The sequence below is a fragment of the Hippopotamus amphibius genome, chromosome 9, assembly GCF_030028045.1.
Source record: "Hippopotamus amphibius kiboko isolate mHipAmp2 chromosome 9, mHipAmp2.hap2, whole genome shotgun sequence".
NCBI lineage: Eukaryota > Metazoa > Chordata > Mammalia > Artiodactyla > Hippopotamidae > Hippopotamus > Hippopotamus amphibius.
The window spans coordinates 14,495,181-14,520,859 of record NC_080194.1 but is presented as its reverse complement, the minus strand read 5'-3'; the positions used below and the strand labels follow the sequence as shown (position 1 = coordinate 14,520,859).

Here is a 25,679-nt window from a genome sequence, read left to right as displayed (position 1 = left end):
CCCTATCAAATAAATTTAATGGGTTTTTTTTAGCTAGTCTATATTATATCTCTTCCTCTTACCTCTTTTGACATGTTGTAGAGATTCAGTATGGCTGCCTATGGGGATCACTAATTAAAGGCAAACCAACTGAGCATTTAAAATGCACCCTTGAAATAGAGGGGAGGTGCCGAGTTGATAACATCTTGATAACGTAGGATAGTAATATCCCATGGGCTTACATATTCATCGTTCCCAGTCAGTTGACATTTATATCTATTATCACTTGAGTGAAACATGATTAATTATTTTATGATAATTTGAACCATTGTTTAAAATTCAGTTTGGAAGTGTTGTGTCTTGGCCATCTTCTTTGACCATTCCTTTAGAGGGTTTAGAGTCACTCTGCTATTTAGGAAGACGATTTTTCCTTCTAATTTGTTACATAATAAGCCTCATTCTTTCCAAATAGGAGATTCCTTCTCTCTCTCTCTAAAAGTAATAATTTTATGCCGCAGACATCAAAGATGAGGACAAAAATGTCACATTGTGATTCTGTCTCCATGACACTTCACAATAATACAAAGTGAAAGATTCAAGCAAAGAAAGCTTTTTGCTTTTTCCATTGGTGTCAGAAGTCATGTTTCTCGAGGTTGTTGCTGGGTTGTTTTCTTTTTCTTTAAATTGGGCATTAAAATAACCATTTTTATATCATTTATAAACTTGTAATTGTATCTTGAAATTTTATTCATAAGGTATTTCTCCCAAATCACTCTTTTTCATAAGGTTACTTTTTTCCTAACCAAGAAATAGGAATTGTAGTTTCCAAGTTTTAATTAACTCCTAGCTATTTTAGTTGGAGATTTATTGCCTTAATCCATATGTAATGTGTTTATCACACAGGAAACGTTTTAAAAAATGGGTTAGTAATTTTGTATAATGCTGTAATTATATCTCTCATCAGGATAATTATGTAAAAGTAAATAAAGGTAGGGCTAAGATAATACCTAATTTAGGATGCCTTTCAAATGTGTAATGCTTATAATTAAAGATTTCAATAGAAAGTAAAGGGCCTTGGTTTCCTTACACATCAGCCTAATTTTCAAAATAAAACCATAAAAGTTAGCTGAATGGTTTCTTGTGCTTACACATTTACACATTGAATCACAACTGTCCACTTAGAAGATTTTTGTAAAAAAAAAAAATTGTTAATATGTCTTTACACTAGAGAACAGAACTTAAAAGATAAATTTTATTGCACATCCAACATGCAAGGTTGAGAGCAAAAATAATTTTAACCAGCCTACTGCCATTAGAAAGTATTTAAGATTTACAACAGGAAGTATGTAAGTGTTCACTTTAGGGACTTCCCTGGTGGCACAATGGTTAAGAATCTGCCTGCCCCAATGCAGGGCAGGGTTCCATTCCTGGTCCAGGAAGATCCCGTATGCTGCAGAGCAACTAAGCCCATGCACCACAACTACTGAGCCTGCACTCTAGAGCCCGCAAGCCACAACTGCTGAGCCCACCTGCCATAACCACTGAAGCTAATGTGCCTAGAGCCCATGCTCTGCAACAAGAGAAGCCACTGCAATGAAAAGCCTGAGCACTACAATGAAGAGTAGCCCCCACTCACTGCAACTAGAGAAAACCTGTGCACAGCAACGAAGACCTAACACAGCCAATAAATAAATTAATTAATTAATTTTAAAAAAAAGTAAATATCATGCATTTACATGATTGCAGAGACAATGCAGTATAGATAATAGCTCATTAAGACATAAATAAGATTTTATGTCTTATAAACAAGATATTTTCCCGCTTTCCTCTGTTCTTTCATTTGGACAGAAAGACATATAACAAAAACATAGTCTAGCCTAGCCTAGCACCTAATAACCCCCACAGATACATATGCATATTTAGATGCAGATAACTAAACATAGATGCTCCAAAACACGGATCCTCACAACAGCCTTTCTAATGGCACATTGAGCTCCCCAGTGAATAATGGCTGCAGCATCTCAAGATAGAAAGCAACAGCTAGACTTACTTGTGAAGTGACTGTGAAAAGCACTTCTCTTTCCTGACTCTGCTACATACAGAATTCGGTGAACCTCTGAAGTAGTCACGTGACTTATGGTTTAGCTGCTGGCAGCTAAGATAGGTCATCGAGCTCTAGGTCTGCTACAGTATTACCATTCTCTCACTCCTACCAACAACTTTGTTTTTAAACAGGGACTGGCTGTTAGCTGTGTAGTATTCATTTTTGTTTTTCTGGGGAAAGCATAGAAGGTGGGTGAGGGGGTTGGGGCAGCAAGGATGAGGCTGGTGACTGTTAATAGTGCTCTGTGTCTGAGGGATTGGAAAAACCTCTGGATAGCTCTGTAGGTCACTCCGTGATCTTCACCAGCCTACTCAACTGGACCCAGTTTTAAGTAATTAATGGCAAAGGAGCCAACATGAGTGTATTCTATACTCATTGCATGATTCAGTAAAGAGCGTCTCTGTTGTAGCAGTTTCTAAGGAATTTTACAAGTTGTTCTGTTACATTGAAGTTGTATCAGTTCTTACTTTTTAAAAAATGTATGCCATCATTTGGGACTTTGAACTCTTTTGTTGAAAGGGGATTTTGTCATGAGGCATTTGTTATAAATGGTGTTTATTCTGTTACTCTGAAAAATCTACATATAACTCCTCAGATGTGACTTTTATTGAGCATAGGTGAGCTAAAAGTAATAATTCAATAAAACAACCATCACATGCACAGTTCATTTACTGTACAATTCTAGTAACATCCTTCCAAATGGCTTTCATATGAACCGATGTTATTCTAAGTGTGAATGAGTGAAACCCCCAAATTAATAAAACTATCATGATATGGCAGTAGTTTTTGATGAGATCTCAATTGCCATGTTTTTGATGCATAAACTCTAATCCCCTTATCAGTCATCCATAACAAACTCTACTACTTTAGTTATCAAAACTTTAGATATGAATGATTTAAAAGAAAATACCTGGAAATAAACGTTTAGACATGCCAAATATGTTTGGAATTTCTACTATGCAATATAATATGCTAGTATTTACTTCTTGCTTCTCTTGATTATGTATCTAATGAAATGCTGATTAGCTCATTGTTAATCTATTTAATGGGACTGGAGAAGGATTTCTTAGAGATCCTATTATACTACAACTTATTATTTGAGACTGTCTCTGATATAAGAAATGTAGTATATGACCAAAAAAACAAACCAAAGTATGATGTGTAGAGATATCCAGCATGGATGATACCATTAGCACTTCGTCAGTCTGTTTACTGCATTGGAGAAAGTAAATAGTCACTGGTATTATTTTTTAATATCAATAAACAATACAACAAGATCTAGTTAGAACCTCTTGAAATTTTTATTTAATAATTTCATAGAACATTATTTAATAACCTTTTAGAACATTTTAAACATTGTAGGGCACTTTATTTAATAAAGAATTCACAGCAGAGCATTGAAGACTTGGTCTTCACTTACTAAATATGGGGAAAATTGCCTCTGAGTTGGTGTGTTAAATTGCTTGCGTGCTCTTGGCATTTTAATAGAAAAAGCTTTAAGTGTGATGTTCTCAGTCATACCGTGTCTTTGGTTGACACATTTCTTTTAATAAAAGATAGAAAATGGGGAAACATATATTTCTATCTAATTTGAATAGAAATCTATATTATGAGTATATTTGGAAAGCTATGTCAAAACACTAAATGTGGAAAGTCATTTATAAGACTGTTAATATGAGTTACCTTTTTAGTTTGACCTACACCAACCATTTTTTTTCATTTTTCCAGTTATGCATCTAAAATGGAAATAAGTGGAGCTAAAACATTCTTCCCTACAGCATTGGGGTCTTCACATAAGGCCTATTTGAAAAATGCCAGGGCATGGTTCTTCTCTCAAACCTGAAGACACTCACAAAATTAAACATGATTTATTCAGGAACAAGAATTCTGAAACAATTTAAATTTACATTTATGAACTGAATTAACATTCTGTTCATATTACTGAATCAAAAGTGAATGCTACTTCTTTATATGATATCCGTAACAATTTCTTCATCATTTGAGATTTCTAGAACTAATTAAAAAAACAAAAAACAAAAAACACCTGGGATTGTAAACTATGCTAGGTGCTAGGTGTCTTTGTAATGATGTGGCAGTAATGAAGCTTTGAAAATTACTAAAGCTAAATGGTTGGTAATTTCTGTAACCCTCTTTTTTTGTATTTCATTGCTGATCCTACAGAAAGGTAGTTGTTTATCCATCTGGTTTCCTTAGCATATACATTCTTTGCAAGCGGGAAGAATCATCACAGTCAAATAGAAGTGAAGAATGAGGGCAGGGGAGGGAAGAGATTGTGACAGATCGAATGGACAGAGTGCTTGCCCCCAGGAGTCATGAGAAGGTACTATAGTGTGATATAGCAATTAACACATTTAAACTTTTTAAGTATATGTATTTATTAAGCATATATAATGTTAAAATTATGATGTAAGCACTGTGGGAAATGCAAGCACTACACATGGTTTCTGTTCTCACTTTACCTCTCAGGTACTTAGACTGTGGAGTTTATAGAAGTCCCTCCTTTCTGAAAACACTATAGTCATATAATCTTTTACATGTGGTTAGAGTAAGACCTTTTTTCCCTCCTTAAATAAAAGAAAACAATCACTATTTGCCCGACATCCAATCTGACAGAAAATCCTATTGACTCTGCCTTTGAAATATGTTCTTAATTAAGCCAGTTTTCACCACCTCCAATGCTACCATTCAGTCCAAGCTATCATCATGTTTTGCCTGGACTATTGTAATAGCCTCCCAACTAGATACCTCCTTTTAACCCTGACCTCCTTCAGTTTATTCTTCTGTTCTTTTTTTACAGCAGTCAGAAGGATGATTCTTTTAAACCATAAGACAGATCATATCATTTCTCTGCTCAAGACTCCCCATCAATTCTCCATCTCACTGAGAAGTCCTTTAGTGGCCACAAGACTCTACCGACCTAGCCTCCTTAACTCTCAGATCTCATCTTTTATTCCTCTCCCACAATTTGCTCTGATTCAGCCACACTATTCTTTGAACACGCCAAGCCTAAGGGACTTTGCTGTTCCCTTTGCCTGAAATGTATCTCCCTCAGATCTTTTCATAGCTCCCTTCTTCTCCCCTTCAAATATTAGAATATCACCTTCTTAAGAAGTCTCCTGACCATCTGTTTCTAAGTCACAGTTTACCCCTATTCTGCCATTCCCAATCACTCTTAGTCTGCTCTGTATTTTCCCATAGTGCTCACCACTTTCTAATATGCTATATAAATTTCCTATTCATTACGTTCATCTTTTATCTTTCTATACTAGGATGTGAGCTTCACAAGAACAGGATCTGTGCTTATTCTGTTCTTCTTAGAACAGTCTGACACATGATAGGGCGCTCAGTAAATATTCTTAAATTAGTTAAGTTTGTATGTCTCAGTTTATCAATTTATCTATTTTCTCCCCTTTCCTATCTAAATTATATACAAGAGTGAATGAATTCGGAAGCTTATACTAGTAGTAATAATGAGATCATTTATTGCTATCATTTAGTGAGCGCTTAATAGTGTCAGACATTGTGCTAAGCACATTAACTGTATTATCTCACTTAATCCACACAACTAGCCCTCAGCCTCAGATGAGGAGGCTTACAGAGGTCAAGTCACTTTCCCAGGGTGACATATCAAGTGAATGGCTAAGCTCCAGTTCAACCCATAAGACTCCAAAGGCCCAGCCCTCTTTGTAGCTTTCGGGTTAGCACCACCTGCAGCAAGTTTTATTCAATATCAGTGTTCTTATATATATTTACTAAAGAACAGCTTGACTAAAAGTGTTAACTGACTACTAATATGCCTAATGTCATTCCTTCTCTTTAAGTAACTACTTATTTAGAGATAAATACTGGCTTTAGAACTTTACAAATCCAAATGATAGATAGAAATATAATATTACTTGTAGATGGAAGGGAGAAAGTATTCATGATATTGGGTATATCTTGAAGAAGACTTGGAAATAATTCATTCTGAAATGATCGTATTGAGTGGGGCATTGAGTAACTTGAATTTGCCCAAGAACAAAGGAAATCGAAGAAGAGGTATAAAAAGTGAAATAAAATGGAGTGGCATGAAAAGGATCTTATTGTTCACACACTTTTTGTTTGAGTACTTTCTAAAATAATTTTTGTAAGCCATGTACGCCACACACAGTTTTTAATTGACTTATAAAATTTTTCACTGTAAGTGCAAATAGTGACAAAGGGTATAATTTCTGACCTATGCTTTAGATTTATGCTTTAAATATATTTTCATCAAAACCATGAAGTAAAGATTTAGCTTATTCAATTTATGGAAAAGGTCCATAATAATAACCCAATTGGCAGTCACTGGCAAATTCATGAGAAGTCTAGACTTCATTTTTTAATTCCAATAAATATATTTCTAAGGCAGTCTGCTCACTTTTCATTGCCATGAATTTGTCCACTGGTTAATATGAAATAAGGTGCAGGACCCCGTTAGTTTGTCTTTATTCTGCAGTCATAGGACTCTTCCCTAAGAGCAGTGCACCACACTAAGATCCAAGGTAGGTTAGAGCCATGTCTTCCTTTTGTCAAGTTCAATCAAGTGGGAAAGGTAGACCTGCAGACTGTAGGTACATTTTCAAAGTAGATTAATTTTAAGAGAGATTAACTGTGAAAGTTGAAGATCTCAAAATTTAATTCTTTTAAAACTATCCATGCCCACATACCGTTGGAAAGTCTTTGTAAAACTGGGGATATGTTTCCCAATTTTAAAGACCTCTGCTTTATATTATGTAGCACATTAAAATTTAAAATAAACTCTAATTTTTTTCCACAAAGTAGTTTCCTAAAAATATCTACTTTCATTATAATGTGTGAAAACAGATCTTTAGCCTATGACAATGTGCTAGTGTATAGTACAGGGAACTCTACTCAATATTCTGTAATAACCTATATAGGAAACGAATCTGAAAAAGATTGGATATATGTATATGTGTAACTGAACTACTTTGCTGTTCACCTGAAACTAACACAGTATTGTAAATCAACTATACCCCAATATAAAATAAAAAAATCCAATTAAAAAATAAGTAAAAAATTAAAAATAAAAATAAATAAGAAAGGAATGTAATACTTAAAACTGATGCGAGATACTTTTTTTTTAATTAGTGAACTTTTTTTGGAGCAGTTTTAGGTTTACAGAAAATTTGAGGGGAAAGTACAGAGTTCCCATTGATCCCCTCACCCCGTACCCAGTGTCCCCTATTATTAATACCTTGCATTAGTGCAATATATTTGTTACAATTGATGAGCCAATATTGATATGTTATTATTAACTAAAATCCACAGTTTACATTAGGATTTACTTTTTAAGTTAGACGTTCTATGAGTTTTGACAAATGTGCAATATAATGACATATATCCACTAGTCATACAGAACAAACTATTCTAAAATCCCCTGTTCTCCACCTATTCACCCCTTCCTCCTTCCAAATCCCTGGCAGTCACTGATCTTTTTACTGTATCCATAGATTTGCCTTTTCCAGAATGTCATATACTTGGAATCATAGGACATAGCCTTTCAGATTGGCTTCTTCCACTTGGCAATATGCATTTAAGTTTCCTCCATGTTTTTGTGGCCTGATAGCTCATTTCTTTTTAATCACTAATGTTCCATTGTATGGGTGTGTACCACAGTTTGTTTATCCATACCTATTGAAGAGTATCTTGGTTGCTTCCAAGTTTTAGTAGTTATGAGTAAAGCTGCTGTAAACATCCGTGTGCAAGTTCGGAGCTCATTTGGGTAAATACTAAGCAGCACAATTGCTGGATTGTATGATCCAAAAATGTTTCTTTTATAAGAAACTGCCCAACTGCCTTCCGAAGTGGCTGTACTATTTTGCGTTCCCACCAGCAATGCCTGAGAGTTTTGCATCCTCACCAGCACTTGTGTTGTCAGTGTTTGGGATTTTAGCCATTTTGATAAGTGTGTAGTAGTATCTCATAATTCACGATGCCCTGATGACATATAACGTTGAGCATCTTTTCATCTGCTTATTTGCCATCTGTATGTCTTCTTTAGGGAAGTATCTGTTTAGGTCTTTTGCTCACTTTTTAATTTGATTGTTTTCAATAAGTTGAATTTTAAAAGTGCCTTGTATGTTTTTGTACCAGTCCTTTATCAGATATGTGTTTTTTAAACAAGATTTTCTCCCAGTCTCTAGCTTGTCTTCATTCTTTTAACAGTATCTTTCTCAAGATAGAAGTTTTTAATTTTAATGAAATCCAGCTTATCAAATTTTTTCTTTCACGGACCATGCTTTTGAAGTTGTATTTTAAAAGTCATTGCCAAACCTGGGATTACCTGAATTTTTTTCTATGATATCTTCTAGGGTTTTATAGTTTTGAATTTTACATTTAGGTCTATAATTCATTTTGAGTTACTTTTTATGAATGGTTTAAGACCTATCTCTAGATTCATTTTTTGCCTGTGGATATACATTTGTTCTAGCACTATTTGTTAGAAAGACTATCCTTTCTCCATTGAATTGCATTTGCCGCTTTGTCAAAGATAAGTTGAGCACATTTGTGTGGGTCTCCTTCTGGGCTCTCTAGTCTGTTCTGTTGGTCTCCTTGTCGTTTCTTTGACCAATACAACACTGCCTTGATTACTATAGCTTAACAGTAAGTCTTGAAGTCAGGTAGTGTATTTTAAAGTCTGGTGATAAGTGTTGAAGTCAGGTAGTTTGCTAGAGCTGCGATAGCAAATACCAGAGACTTGGTGGCTTAAACATTGGAAATTTTATTTTCTCACAATTCTGGAGACCAGAAATCCACAGTCAAAGTGTCAGCAGGGCTGGTTTCTTCCACAGCCTCTTTCTTTAGCTTGCAGCTTGCCCTCTTCTCCCTGTGTCTTCACATGGTCCTCCCTCTGTATGTGTGCATGTCTGTGTCCAAATTTTCTTCTTCTTATAAGGTCACTAATCATATTTGATTAGGGCCCACCCTAAAAACTCACTTTAACTTAATTACCTCTTTAAAGATCTTGTCTCCAAATACAGTTACATTATGATGTACTGGAGGTTAGGGTTTCAACATATAATTTTGGGAAAGCACAATTCAGCCTGTAACGAGTGCTATCAGTCCTCTCACTTTGTTCATCTCCTTTAATACTGTGTTGGCTAGTCTAGGACTTTTCCCTTTCCATATAAAGTTTAGAATAAGTTGGTCAATATCCACAAAATAATTTGCTGAGATTTTTGTTGGAATTGCATTGAATCTTCAGATCAAGTTGTAAAGAACTGAAATCTTAACAATATTGGGTCTTCCTATCCCTAAGACTGGGCTCCCTTGGAGTTTTGCAATCTCAAAAGTTGTCTACACTGAGCTTCTAGCAATTTGTCACTTACAGTTCAGGGTTTTTTTCTCTAGGACTCATTCCTGTGGAGAGCCTTCTGTTCTAGTAAGTTGTGATTTCCTGTTTCTGATTCTCTGATTCTATCATTTCTACAGTTTTTCAGGCAGCAGTTTGCCCTATGACCTCAGTGCTTCGATGGGTCTGAGAGTTGTTAGTTTTCAGTTTGTTCAGCTTTTTTCTTGCTGTGGGGATGGGAGTGAAAACTTCCAAGCTTCTTATATTTAAGACCAGAAACCAGACGTCTCCAAGGTACTTTTTATTATTGTAGCATCATCATCAACAACATTAAGCATTTATTGGTTCTTAATTTTACAGAAGGAACTGAGTTAGGTCTAATATATTATGTCTTAAAACTGGCAAGAATCCTGTTTTTGCAAAAATGGTATCTTTGAAAATATTTCTGTATTTGCATCATAAATCTTTAAAATGTATATACCTAGAGCATTGGTTTTCAGAATGCTATGGCCCTGATGGTAGGAAGAGGTGCCTCAGGGACTGCTGATTTTGCTTGTGGGTAAGAGGGAAGCAGGGGCAAGGGAAAGACTGTGTTCATTATACCCACCCCAGCTTGAGCTTGAGCAGGTCTGGTTCATATATTTCATTTGAAGTAAGGGTTGGACAGCTAAATAGTATTTAAATCCACTGCTCTCGGTGTTAGATGAATGCTCTCCTACTGTTCTTGTCCATCGATTGCACAATAGATGAAACTATCTCAGAAAAAGCTTCTTTACAGGGTTTAATAACAAAATTGTTAAGAAAGAACTAATGTAGACTCAACTTATTTAATGCAAAGTAGCAATGTTGGAATAAATGATTCCCTCTTTGTTAGGGATTGTAAAAACTCAGTTAAAATATAATTAGTTTATCCTGATGAGTTCAGTCCTTTGCAAATTGAGTATTTTTGAGGTATTAATTAGTGGGTATATCGAGAAATATACAGCATGGGCATACCTTTATAAACCTGTGGGTAAACTTTCTTGATGGAATCTATAGATGTCAGTGCATCCTGTCTAATTAATAACAGAATTAATCCATTTTTCAACTTATATTTTTATAAAAATTCAAATTCATGTTTAGTTTTGGGGTTTGCAGAGTTTTGTTTTCTTTTTTTTTAACTTGACTTTGTATCATAGGGCAGTTGGGGACAGGTCTAGAATAATATTTCAGGCTTTTCTCCTTCTGGAACATATAGCCAAACTGAGCTGAAGGAAGCGTTTTTAACCCATCTAGCAGCCACATATCACGATGAGGTGTCTGGGAGGGCAGCAGGAACAGGGTGTAGTTTGCTAGGTGCACAGTCTTTACGTCATTCATATCATATAGAATTGTTTATAAGCATGAGTACCATAGTGTAGTAAACTTAGTCTAAATCAGTGCTGCTGGTTAATTCAATGGTTCCATAACGTCAAGGTCACATTTCTGTAATTTTCCAAGACTTCTCCTCATGCTTGTTGCCTCATGGTCATAACATGGTGGCTGCAGCTCCAACTGCTAGTCTATAGTGCAGCAGGAAGAAGGGACTGAGAGAGGGAGAAAAGAAGACTTTCCAGAGATTCCTCTCTAGACCTCTGTTTACAACTCATTGGCCAGAATTTTGCAAATGACTGCCTTGGCTACAGAGAATCTGGGAAGGTGAGAGTTTTCAGCTATTCGCATTGCCCCTCTCCAAACAAAATCAGGAAATGCTGAGGTAAAAAGAGTAGCAGGAACAAATCATGCGTTACTTTGAGGTAAAGAGACAGAGTGGAAGTTAAAAATAAAAACAGTGGAATTGGACTGTATCCTGAGAAGCCTTTGGTGCCAGGCTGAGGCATTTACAATTAGCTTTCATAGGCAGTGGGAAGCTATTTAATGTTTCTGAGTAGTGAAGCGATATCATGGGTGCTGACCCATGATAGTATTTTTATTTTCTAAATGAAATGGTTTTAAATAAATTTTTATAGTAGATATATTTTTAAATTGTACTATTATGTTATGATCACACTCAGCTGTAATTTAATCCTGTTAAGACAATTCAGTGAGTTGGGTCATTTTTCTAATATTCTTTACCATGGCACCAGAATGTGGAATCTACAAGATCCACTCAGTCTAGGTAGTTATATTAAAAAAAAAAAAAATCTTGAATTTGGAATTTTCCAAAAGATTTAAGAGTGATTGAACTCACTATAATAAAAACAATAAATGATTTATTATACAAAGTCATATGACTAAAATGTTTCCCATTCCTCCTTGGTTAGGAACTAATGCTGCCCATCTAGAGTGACCATATAATTTATTGTCTTTATGGGGTTAAGGTACTAATAGTTAGGCCAGGCCAATAGGAGTAAACCAGGGCTTGCCGTCTAAAGTCTTCTGTGGACGCTGGCATTGTTCTTGCCCCAGGTGGTCAGCTCTGCAAGAGGATGCCTCTGTCTCTCTTGAGGGCTGAATAGACTAACCCAGCTTTGCTTGTCAACCCCAGAAATAGCTGCAGATGCTGTAGCTCTCTGCCTTCGCCAGCAGTACTCACTGATGATGGTCTCCCCGTGGATCTTCGGCTCAAGGCTGTATTTTCTCTCCATGTTGTGGTCCTGAGGAAGGAGGGCTAAGGGAAACTTTAAATCTGCCTTTGTGGGAAATGTCTTTTGCCAGCTTGAACTGGGAGCCAAAAACAAATCCCACATTTACACAGCACTATAATCTTTACTGAGTAACACTAATAGAGATCTCCCAGGAAACCTCAGCTCAGAACATTCTTATTGAATCACGTGATGTCCAGGGTTATACTGTTTAATTGCAGAAATTTACAGACAAAGCATTAGAGACATGTTACACTAAAGTGTCTTATTCCTATATGGGATTTTGTGTACTTGTCCTTGTTTGTATCATGTATGCTTTTTCTTCCCACATATTTTTTTAAAATTATCTCTTCTCTTTGATTTCCACTAACCTCTATCAGTTAGTTCTCTTACAGCCTCTTTGAATCTTCCTTTTTTCACTTTTTCTGGGTGTTTTTCTTCCTTTTATCCTCCAAAGATGATAATGATGGTTTAGAAACTATTAACCCCAACAATAGCCATGACTTAACAAGTACTTACAGTGTGCTGGGCACTGCACAAATTACACTTACTAACTCACTGAACTCTTAACAGCAGCCTTATATAGTTCTATTATTATCCCTGTTTTTCATATGTGAGGTGCAGAAAGGTTAAGCAACTTACTTAAAAGTCACACGAACGAACAAATAACAAATGTGAGGTGCAGAAAGTTTAAACAACTTACTTAAAAGTCACACGAACTAACAAATAATCATGTTTCTAACCTGGATAGTCTAACTCCAAATGCATGTGTTCTTAACCTCTAACCCATTGCTCCTGGTCTCCAGAAGCTCCTACTCTCACTGACTCCCTCTTGCCTTCTCTGCCCTACTCAATTCTAGGGCCAACTCTAGCACTGGACTTTTAAGAAACCCAATCTTAGTTGTTTTCACCAGTCTAGCGTAAGGCTTGGATAGCCTGGTGTCACTAGCTAAAACCTTGCAGGCTTGGTGGTCTCTGTGACCCAGCAGTCTAGGCTTCAGCATGTCTTATGTAACTGTGCAACAGTTTCAATAGAGCTATTGGCAGATCTAAGAAATATTGTAAATGAGCAGCTGATAGTACCATACTTGATATTTGCCAGGATGTGAAAGATGAAATGGGGGGAAGAATCACAAAATACTCTTAAGACTATAAGATTAGTGGTCCAATAATAAGAATCATAAGTGCTTGTTTACTTCTTTGTCTTCCCCACTAGCTGCTAGAGTTAGAAAGATGCAGAAGCAGAAATTCTGGTAACTCTACCTTGATCACACCAATTCCACTTCCAGGATACTTTCCTTCCTTGCCTCTGCTGAGATCCTACATAAGTATTTAGAGCTGACCTCAGTTCTTACCCACTCCCCAAACCTGGCCTGACGACTACATCCTGTATTGATACCTCTCTCTCTCTCTGTCTCTCTCTCTTTCTTTCTCCCCCTGCCTCCCTCTCCCCAAACAGTTTTCTCTGTTACTTCTAAAGTTAGTACCTTGCTATTCATTGTTCCCTGTCTCATTTTTGTACATTTTGTACAATACTATTTAGCTTACTCTGATTAAATATTTGTAAAACTTCCTACTATGTGCCAGGCCCTTTGTGAAGATAAACATATTTTTTAACACAACCCCTGCCCCTGAAGCACTCATAGTCTAGTAGAGAAAACTGACATATAAACAAATAACTGTAATAGAGATTGTTACAAAAATAGAGTTAGGTATGAAATGCTATGCAAAGACTAATAATGGGGTAGTTCTGGTAGCTGTTAAACCATGTTCAGGGAAAGCTACAGAAAAAACATTTGAATTGCATCTTGAAAGTCACTTGGATTATAAAGTATTTATATCCTCATCACTTTCTATTTTCATTACATTCATTTTGATGCTTTTCTTGTCTGTTAAACTATAAGTTCTTCAAGGTCAGGAATTATATTTTCAAAGCCTTTGTTTCATCCATAATGCCAAAACATTTCACTAAGTATATTTGGTACTAACCAAATATTTGTATTCACATAAATAAGTATCTCTTTTTATTTCTTTATATTCCCTCTCCTCCCACCAAAGCCTAAACTGGTCAGCGTACTTTTTTGTATCTTTATATTCCATTTTATTTAACATAACATTAACCATGTAGTATATTTTTAGAACAGCTTATTTTACCCACAAATGTGTAGTTTCTTTCTATGTCATATCTTGTAAGTACGCATTGAGATTTTTGCTCTGTAACCCTTTACGAGCTTTTATTAAGCATGATAAAAATGCAAAGCTTAGAGGGTTTTTTTTTTTTTGCTTGCATATAGCTTATGGAAAACTCTCAAGTTTATTATTTTCTTCTAGCAGGTCAAAATATCTGAGGTTTCAAATTGATAGAAAATACAGTTTAAAAGACATGTTAAACTACTGTAGTGTTAAAATTACAAACTGGCAAATTGAGTATTATGAATTTTACTCCAGGACAGAATAAAAGCGGTGCAAGATTGCCTAAATTTCATGAAATACCAAGGACGTTTACTTCATGAACATTTAAACCCATCATCATTTTTTGCAGGCGCCAAAGCCAAGGACATTTTAAGATTAAAGCTTTAAATGATTTAAAGTTTATTAAAAGTATTTGCCAAACAGCTATTTGAGAATCTGCTATCTGGGGAGGCACTGGTAATACAAAAGTGAATAAGATATTACTTCTATTTTGAGGCGCTCACAATTTAATAATTAAAGGGATTTGTCTAATCTATATTATTGGGTAAATTCGGTTGCTAGATATAAATTTCAAAATTGATTAGAAGTAGAAAAGACCTCTATTTAAAGACTTTAACTCAGTTCACCATTTCATAAGTATAGTTGCTTACACATACTAGGTACTAAGTAAATATTTACTAAATAAATGATCAATAAGAATCCTAGCCTTCAAGGTTAGGAATGAGACCTTATAGGTAAGGTTTTTTTTACCCCTTGGATATCAGCTTGTTTTGGTATCACAGTGATTGTCAGTGGTAGTTAATGGGTAAGGATAGGGTTATCTGACATTCAGCAGTGCTCTGAGCTGTCCTACTCAGTGAAGAATTGCCACATCCTGCACAACTTTGAATGTCTGAATAAATCCACTACGGTAAATTGGTGTGTCAGGTTTTCCGAAACTGATATATCTATTCAATGTCATCCTTATCAAAATTCCAGCAGAGTTTTCTTGTGAAATTTTTAAGAAAATGCAAAGAGCCCGGGAGGTAGTCTTACACGTAACAAAGGTGGAGTACTTACTCTTCCAGATATCAAGACTTGTGATACTGACACAAGAATAAGTCAATAAGCAAATGTGTCAGAAAAGAGTCTAGAAACAGACCTGTTTCTAGATCACCTGATTTATGGCAAAACTAACACTGTAGTGCAGGTGGGAAAGGGTGGGTTTTTCCATAAGTAGGACTTGATTAACTAGTATCCACATGGAAAAAAAAAAGTGAATCTTGATTCCTCCTCCACACCATAAACAAAAATCAGTTCCAGATATATTGCGATCTAAATGTGAAAGTCAAAACAGTACAGTTTTAGAAACAAATACAAAAGACTATCTTCATGGGTAGTGTCTAGACTAATAGTGCTGCTATTAGTCTTGATTTTGATCTTACTTAAAAAAATTATAAAATGAGATATATAGATCTATAGATAAACACATACACACACACAAGCATAAATTGGCACTTTAGGACATAATACTGAAAAGTTTTGTGGGTTTTTTTTTTAAGTTCTGTGAAAAGAAAAGGTCAAAATACAAAGGAAGTTTACTTGAAAAAAGACATCTTGAAATTATTGAATAATTTAATGGACAAGGTGAGTACCTTGTCCATTTTGTCTGCTACATATTCCCAATTATATAGTTAATTAAAATGGGTTTTAATGCAATAGTGTAATTACTTCAAGAACAGTGAAATGAATTGCATATATGTAACAGAAGAGTTGAAATTTATCGGATTTGGATCCAAACTTTAATAAATTAGTAGAAACATATGAAATGCAGCGATTTTAATTAATTTCATTAATAAAGTTTGTTTTTAAAATATGCTCTTTCCTCTCTATACATTTTTAATGATTATAGTACACTAATACATTTATACTGTGAAAATTACATATTGAAATTGTTTTTTTGAAGGGTTACTATACAACTTCTCTATAGTCTCTTATGATACAATTTCTTTCTAATCCTTCCTCTAGGCTGCATCATTTATCAAAGATAAAAGCCAAGCTCATTTGTAAAAATATATAGGGATTTTATATTTTAGTAGTCTATAATTTATCTTCTCATGTTAGCCCTGATTCAACTCAGATTGTCACCCTCTTTTTCTTATCAATAGCAATGTCTGGCCTCTTATTATTAATCCTAACACTAATTTTTATTCTAGATTCTACCTGTATCACATTTCTGATCTTTCATGTTCTTGTGGGGGGGGGTTGATATGGAATGGTTTCTAATCTTAATTATCTTAAATGCAAACATACTCAGTGCAATTAGATACAAATATCTGACTATTTCGTGAAGGCTTCATTTTAAATATGCAGAAGGGAAGGAGCCCGCCCCCCACAAGAGAGAGCCAAATCCTAACGTTATTTCCAGAAAGAGTGGTTTTGGATTCTCACCCATGAGTAATGGGGAGCCTTTTAAGTATCAATATTTTAGGCTGGGATTACTGATCAGACTTGTGTTTTTAAAATATCACTTAGGCTGCAGTATGAAAAGATAAATTGGAAGGCAGGACAAGACTGGAGGCAGAGTCCAGTTAGAAAAATGCCATAAGAGACCAGGTCATTAACATCGTCATGACTGAGCTGAGGAAGGAACCTGGCAGAAGTGAGATAAAATCAACGGGATTTAATCACTGTCACTTGACAAGGGAGAAAGAGAAGTCTAAGGCGGCTTCCAATTTCCTGATTTGAGTGATTTGATGAGATGGGTGTCTTTCACTAAAGTAAGGACCAAAGGAAAAGGTGCCGTTGGGGACATGTAGAATGAGACATGCTACTGGGAAAAACCTATGAACATTTGGATGTGTGAATTTGTTCAGGGGTGATATATGAGCCAGAGATATAGTTTTGGGAATCATTGTCATATAGCTGGTGGTTGATGTCTTTAATTAAGACTAGAAGATATGTTTAGATTCAGAAGAGAAGGCACAAAAGAACCCTGTGGAGTGATCTCATGGAAGTTGACAGAGGACAGTATTTTGAGAAGAGACTAAGGAACACTGAGCCATGGATAGAGAAGTCCATTTCATTTGACAATATGAGGCTCCTGGGTGACCATCAACGGAGAAGTTTCAGGGATATGGAGTACAGAACCTAGATTACATGCAATTGGTTAAAGACTGAATGGAGCATTCAATTTTTAAAGAAGTATTTAAAAAGTGAATGAGAGGGGAAGCAATAGAGACAGCAGGTATCCACTCTGTTCCAAGTTTCTGAGTATGAGAGATGGGAGAAAGAATAATAGCCAGGGGGAGATGCAGGATAGAGGGTTTTTCAGTTCTTTTGTTTTTCCCACTTGTTCCTTGATTAAAATATTGCTTTTCGTTGCATTTTCATGAGTTAATGTTAAACTTAGTATTTTTCTATAATTAATCATTCCATAATACTTTGGTTAGTGGCATAAGTTTGAAAGAATCAGGGTTACCCCCAAACCAAATGAAGGATTAATACCTGAATTGCGTGATTTCCATGAATGCACAGGATTAAAAAATATTTATGACAGAAATATGTAAAACCATGATTGAATAAAAGGAAGAAGTTGACAGCATGTTGGATAAATGTGAGATATCTTACAAATGATTTTTAAATGAGGCCATCTGTTAAAGCTTGCTGATGCTCTCAGTCTGGAGCAAGAGGTTATTTATGTTTTCACGCAAATCAGGCTTTAACCAAAATACTTTGGAAAAAACAGATGCCTTATAGAAATCCATTATTCCTAAAATAATTACAAGCCTCTAAATGTTAACATCCCTTCCTACAAAGAATGGTATTATGCTAATACTGTTCATATATATGAATGTGAAATTATTGTATCATTGCTGTAATGCAATGCAATGGTTTCTCCCTACCCCCACCTCCAACCTCACCCCCAGGAGATACATGCCTGCTTACTAGGACCAATTTTCTACTTATTTAGCCAAAAATAATTGTCCTTTGAAAGTCATAACCCAAGTAGTTGCATTTGAACTAAAGTCTAAAAACAAACCTAATCTTTCAAGCATTTTCTCCTTCTACTTTTTTTTTTTTTGACCCTCAGTAAGTCTTACCAAATATGTTGAAGTAAAGGAAATTTCATAATAGAATATAGCCATGCTGTCATGTTTCATTAATATTGAAGAGGAAGAATTAGTGTTATTTTGCCAGAAAATGAACTTCTAGTGTTACTGCTACTATTTTACTAATGTGCGTAGTCACTCACGTGTAAAGGGTGAACACTGTGTGCGGAAGTGCCTGCAGACAGAGGCACTATGAGCGTCCCTAACTTCTATACCCACATTAGATCAATTTGAGTCCACACATAAAAAGATCACATCTGTGAGGGTGGGAGAAAAAAACTGAAGAGACTTTCTATTTGCAACTTTTATCATTACTGGGAGAAACAGCAAATTAGAATCAGACTAATTTTTTCGTTACTCTAATTTATGGCTTTTTGTTAACTTTGTCACTGAGTGAACCAAATTCCTATGGCATGTAAGCCCCTTGCTCAGGGTTCACTTTAGTACCACGAGAAGATTTTATACTTACACTCTTTATTTAGCACACTAATGAAAGTATTATTTATTGGTGTCTTCTTGTCCTCTGGAAATGCTTTTACCTTCCGTTGGCTCTTATTTACCTTAAAATCGTGGCTTAATCACTCAGATGATACATCTCATTTCTCCTTCCTAACTGCTCTTTGGGTTGAAGCGCTTGTCAGAATGTAGGATGAAGGAAGGACTGGAGAACTGCATATGTGAACATCCCTGCCTAGCTCCTTGCTCATAACAGGGGGTCTTACATTCTATATGCTCTATAAAGTAGTCTGACATAGTGATGTAAGAGAGGCTCTACAGTCCAATGGACTGAATTTGAGAGTTTGTTCTACCACTTATTGTTTGTTTAAGCTCAGCAAGTAATTCCTCTCTGCCCCAGTTTCCTCATCTGTTAAATAGAAATAATAATACACACTATTATATATAAGATAGATAACCAACAAGGACCTACTATATAGCACTGAGAACTATACTCAATATTTTGTAATAACCTATAAGGGAAAATAATCTCAAAAAAAAATAAACATATGTATGTGTAACTGAATCACTTTGCTGGTACACCTGAAACTAACACAACATTGTAAATCAACTATACTTCAATAAAAATTGTTAAAAATAGGGATAATAATGGCACCTTCCACATAGTGTGGTTATGAGGGTTAAATAAGTTAATATATTTAAAAAGCTTCGCACAAAGCCTGATGGGTTGTTGTTGTGGTAGTGGTGGTGGTCGTACTTTTTCTCATAGACAAAAAAGCATTGCTCTATTCATGGAAACCAGGAGACCTACTCGTTAGCAGGAGTTAATTCTACCCTCTACAGTTTTTCTATACCGGAAGAATATTCGTGGTCCTATGGAATGGCACCAAAATATTGCCCCTCTCATTAAGGAAGGAAAAGAAAATACCATGTGCTTTTTTGAGCATTACCTCATTTAATCTTCAGAACAAGTCTTGCAAAATAAATTAGCTGATTTTCACATGCGAGAGACCTGAAGCCTTACACAAGATAGAATGGTTACTGGATAACAAAGTCAAGATTCAGTCAGAGGAGTAGCTGGCTCAGAGCCCATCTGTTTCCATCTCACTGTACTGGCTAAATTGTCAATATTTGGGCCATAGTTGTTTTTTCTCACTTTCTAGATGTGGCAAATTAAAGAGATCTCTAAACAGTCCAATCCTACCTCTCCTTCTCTCTTCAAGTGAGAGATAGCAAACATGGTAGCCACTCAAATAATGTTTGGTCATTGACCAGTCAAATACTTCTTTTTCCTAAAAAGAAAATACACATTTTGCATCTTCAATATTGCAATGGTTTATTTGTACTAAAATAGGAGCTCCCATGACTTTGTAGAAAAGTAAAAATAGAGCTTCATGTATGAGACCAAGTTATCCCAATTTAAGCTATATCCTCTTCTACAGAATAGGTTACAAAGTCTGAGTTAATGAGAAAGTGTAATAATTCTGGTAGCTTCCTATCCTCATTCTATTTTGATCTTTATTTCTTTGAAGAAAATGTTGACCCTGAAAATTTTTGCCTGTGACTAAAAACAGTAAAACTCTTTTCTGGTAAGAAATTTGTTTGAAAATAGGAAAGCCCTATGAGTGATCATTCTTTTATACCTAAGATAATAAAGATAACAATATGTGTTTATACCTATAAGGCACTTGAATCATAGGGGACTTTACAGAAAGAATAAAATTTCAAAGTAAAATTTACTGCATCTTTTTCAAACTGACACACAGCTGCATGAGAATACTATTGTTATTTTGTTCAGGTAAATCATGTTCCTGCATTGAAACCCTTCCATGCTATCCTGCTAATGCCAGTCTTTCTAGAAACTATCCATCCTCTAGCTACATTTATGTCTCTATATAGCTGTACATTTATGTATACTCATCACCTGTGTTAGTTTTGCTTTTCTCTTGGCACAGAGCAGAAGATTCTTCCACTGACTACTTGTATAACCTAGTTATGTAACCTTAGGAAAGTTACCTGAGCTCACTGTGCCTTACCTTTTCATATTTATTATGTGTCAGCCATTGTACCAGTTCCTTTATATATCTAATTTCATTTGTCTTCATGTAAATATAAAGGACAGGCCAAAGAGCTTAAGTAATTTTATCAGTTTTACATGGCTGGTAAGTAGCAGGGCCAGGATTCAAATACACTTCTGTTTCAAATCCTTTGCTGTTACACCTCCTCAACCCACACTGCTTCTAGAGCATTAATTTGGGGAGAGGAGTTTTTCATATAGTCACCCTCCATACACACCCCTACTCTGTTCCAGCTAACTGCTCTTACAGGTGAGAATGTGTAATGTCCCACTGAGTGGTTGTCAACCTTTTTTTCACCGCAGCACATCTTAGGGATATGACACACTTGCACTAGTGACTTAACGTGGTTCCTCAAAAGACAAGACTCCAGACCTGAGTGATAAAGAGCAAGTATAGTTTGAAGAATCCTCTTTCTTTGATGTGATCTAAATGTTCTCAGCTTTAACAACACAGAGTATTGGCAAGTCACTATTCTGGACACCTTCCTTGTGTTAACTCATTTAATCCTCACAACAACTTTGAAAGTAGGTCTATTATTTTACTGATTAAGGTACTGAGATGCAGAGAAGTTAAATACCTTGTCTGGCCTATTGCTCAGTTTTTTTGCAAAGATGAACCACATACTCAGCACTGGCCTGGTAAACTCCAGTTTGGAATGACACTTGGTTAAGAATTTCAGACCATTACTTCTGTCCCCATTCTCACTTCCGTCTCCATTCTCACTTCTTTTCAAACATCAGTTTCCCCACAATCTGCTAAACAAGTACTATGTTGACTTCTAGGTCTTTGCACAAATAGATACTTAAGAAATGTTATCTGGTTGGCTGTCCTGAAAAAGGGAACACTTGAAACAACTAAATCTTTTGGCAAGAATGTGTAGTATAGTAGTTAAGAGTACAGGCTCGAGTCCACTGGAACCTGTCCCACCAGTTACTAGTTATGTTAATGTAGGCAAGTTATTTCACCTATTTCCTTGTCTGTAAAATTGGGACAATAATAGCATTAGCATCATGAAATAGCTGTGAGGATAAACTGAGAAAATGCTGTAAGTACATTGTACACATACTTAAATATTAGTCACATAGTAAATATTAGTCATTACTAGTCATAGTTAAGGTCTTCTTTACTGAGCAGGCAGTCTTGTGTGCTTTCTTATTTAAGACTTTAATGTAATTCTTCAGGCAGATACTTTAGAAATTATTTTAATTCTTTCGAACACCAGAATACAATTTGGTACCTCCCCAAGTTTTCTACATTAAGACTTAAGAAGTCTTGAGGGATAAATTGGGAGATTGGGATTGACATTTACACACTACTATATATAAAATAGATAACTAATAAGGACCTATTGTGTAGCACAGGGTACTCTTCTCAGTACTCTGTAATGACCTATATGGGAAAAGAATCTAACAAAGAGTGGATATATGTATGTGTATAATGGATTCAATTTGCTGTACAGCAGAAGCTAACACAATATTGTAAATCAACTATAGTCCAATAGAAAATTAAAAAAAAAAGACTTAAGAAGTCTTAACATTAAAGAGCAGCTGCATTTCAAGTAGCATTTCAAGTGGCTCAGCAAAGCAAGTTAGTTCAGATAATTTAAATGATACCCAGTCACAAGTACCTTCATTTTCTTTGATTACTTTTTCTGAATACCTTTTTTGTTATGTACCTTATGAATTTAAAACATGACAAAAGATGAATTTCTTAATGTGTACATTATGTTTTCTGAGCCTGTTAATTCTTTAAGGAAATTAAGGGAAAAAATAATGAAGCCATGTTATACAGGTACTTAATTTTTTTTAATCTGTGGTAGTACTATGGTAATTAATGCTTATTTTATGCAAACTAAACTATATCTGTTAACGGACACATTACTGTCAAGAAAATATTACTTGTCTTAATTATCAGTAATGAAGCAGGGATAAGCTGCTCACTTAGATATAATATATCTAATGACCTTTTCAGTTAGAGGTTGTGATGAAAGGTATCAGTTCCACAAATTATGCTTCATTCAGCTTCTGGCCTTTGTGTAGATTAATGTTTTGTGGATGAGTTTTAAAGTCAGGCATAAATTGTGTTTGGTGTTTAAAATTGATTTAGTGTCTTGCTTTTAGTACATCATTTTCTCGTTTATAAAGCTGCAGTTTTATCTTCAAGCTTAAAAAAAATAGTCTATAGTAAATTTAGGACTGCTTTACTAACTGCCAATGTTTTTTTAACCTTACCAAATAAAATGGTACATGTATTTCCACTTTTTAACCAAAGAACAAGTTTCTTTGTTATTTCTGAATTTAGGACAGTAAGCACAGTGTTTATAAGGACATTTTTGAACTCTGAATATAAATATTTATAAATTTTCTTAATTAGATTTCCTGAGATGACACAAAGCTGTTTATTGTGAGAGAATTTATAATATATCTTAATCAGCCTCTTAATGAATAACAAATGTCTTATCTCAGGGTATTGAAAAATCACTCAAGAACTTATAGATTTGGGCTTGTATTCAGACCCATAGGAGAACTGCCTCATGCTTTAAGTAACTAAAGTAAGGATTTAAATGTTAGAGGTCAATGAGACAAGGCAATGAAACAAAAAAGTCGATTTTTTAATTCAAATTTTTAAGCCCTTTCTTTATATAAAATCTTATCAGAAGTCCAATAAAGAAAAAAAATTGTAGCAGCTCACAAAATTGTCAAAATTGGAGCAGCTCTGCTTGAATGGAAATGTATTCCTACAGTAATTTCAAGGAATCCAGGGCTCTCAAGGAGCAGGGTTTTGATACTATGATCCTGATCATTGGATTACTAACAGAGCCCAAACCCTAGAGCAGGAAAGAAGGGTACAGACGACCACCTTTTCAAGCCCCTCATTGCCTAAAATCTAAAGATAAAGTATAACCAGCCTAAGTTCAGGTGGTCAATAAGATCTAAAATGTAAAAAAAATTATAGTACTTTTAGTGATGGAATCTTTCCCTTATTCTCTGTTGCCCTACAGCTGTAATTATGAATTTTGAAAACTTTATGAAAAGAACAGCTTTCGAATTGACCTAATCTTTGCATTTAAAAAAGTAAGCCATAGATTTCCATTTTCCAGGACACAGTAAAGTCCCACCTGTCCCCACATATTGTCTCTTTACTTCTTGTGCCATTGCTCATTTTGGTACGGATTCTCCACTCTGGGATTGCAAAACAGGAATGTGCCTGTGCTGTACTTTACTTCCTTCAGTTCCTCAAAGGTATATTCACACATGGTGTCGCCTCTGATGGGAATGCTCCATCTAACAGCTTCTCTACCTCCCACTGTCATCTCAACCTAGCTAACTTCTCTTCAGGCTGTGGTTTCCATGTCACTGCCTCCTTCAGGCCTTCTCTGATCCATTCACGCCAAGTCTGGATCAGACACCTCTCATTTGTGCTTTCACAGCATCCTGTACTTTTTCTTTCCTAGCAATAGCATCCCCTTCTACGTGCTCACTTCCATAAATGTAGGGGCCACATGACTTGTGCATCATTGAATCCTCAAGCCTAGCAGAGTTTCTGACCCATGACTAGTACCCTATTTTTACTAGGAAAGGAAGGAAGGGAGGAACATGGACTCCATTCCCGTCTCAAAGGATGTAACACATTGAATGGTGTGAGTCTTAAACTGGTTTCTTGTTAAGGAGCAACTGCTGATTTCCTATCTGACTTTGGAAGACTTTCAGCCCATAAGACTTTGTTTCCTTTTCCAGTAGGATGATAATATCTCCTATCTTTGTCTTCCTCCTGCTGAAGTGAAAGTTTTCTCTGTATCAGCACTTCCTCCTCAATTTCTGAAGTATAAGGGAGGAAGAAGTCATGTTTTCCTTTGGGTACCGGATTAAGGAGGCTTCTCTTAGAAAATAATTTCTTAAAAATCATCTTACTTTTTTCCCAGGTCCCAAGAAATTAGGTAATGGGGCATCTCCTTCAGTTACAGACAAGTTCATGGACTTTGAATGGTGATGACTTTCTCTCTTTCTTTCTTTTTCTTTCTCTCTTTCTTTCTTTCTTTCTCTCTCTTTCCTTCCTTCCTTCCTTCTTTCTTTCTTGGCTGTGTTGGGTCTTCATTGCTACGCAGGGGCTTTCTCTAGTCGGGGTGAGTGGGGACTACTCTTTGTTGCGGTGCACTGGCTTCTCATTGCGGTGGCTTCTCTTGTTGCAGAGCACGGGCTGTGGGCTCACAGGCTTCAGTAGTTGTGGCACGCAGGCTCTAGAGCACAGGCTCAGTAGTTGTGGCACACAGGCTTAGTTGCTCAGCAGCCTGTAGGATCTTCCCAGCCCAAGGATCGAACCCATGTCCCCTGCATTGGCAGGCAGATTCTTAACCACTGCACCACCAGGGAGGTCCTGGTGATGACATTCTTTAAATGAAGCATTTGTAGCTGTTCTTGGGATCTTTAGGATTTTATTTATTTTGTTTTATCCTTGAGAATGGTACTTATATAATTCACGATTTAACATGTATACTGTGTAGCCATGATGAAATTATTTTCTCTAATTTAAAATGTACAAATTTGTTTCTGTCAAAAATAAAGAATTTAAATACAACTAATCAGGGCCCCATGAAAAGCAATACCACTTTTCCAATTACCGATTGTGTTATATTTGTGTTGACAAGAGCAGCCAATGAGAATGACGTGTGACAGATAGGAGGTGAGGTAAGAAAATTGTCTCACTCATTTTTTCAGAAAGTTGAAAAAGTTAAGTTCAAGAAAAAGATCCATTGAACTTCAGTAGTGATTCTATCAGGAAAAAAAAATTGTTTTTAAGGACTTTTGGGGGAAAATAATGCAT

General features: G+C 35.7%; 1 protein-coding gene across 5 annotated transcripts in view; it reads left to right on the top strand.

The window, feature by feature from the left end:
• The window catches only part of ELP4 (elongator acetyltransferase complex subunit 4), a 230,047-nt gene that overhangs the window by 131,047 nt on the left and 73,321 nt on the right, over positions 1 to 25,679 (top strand). The window lies entirely within an intron of this gene.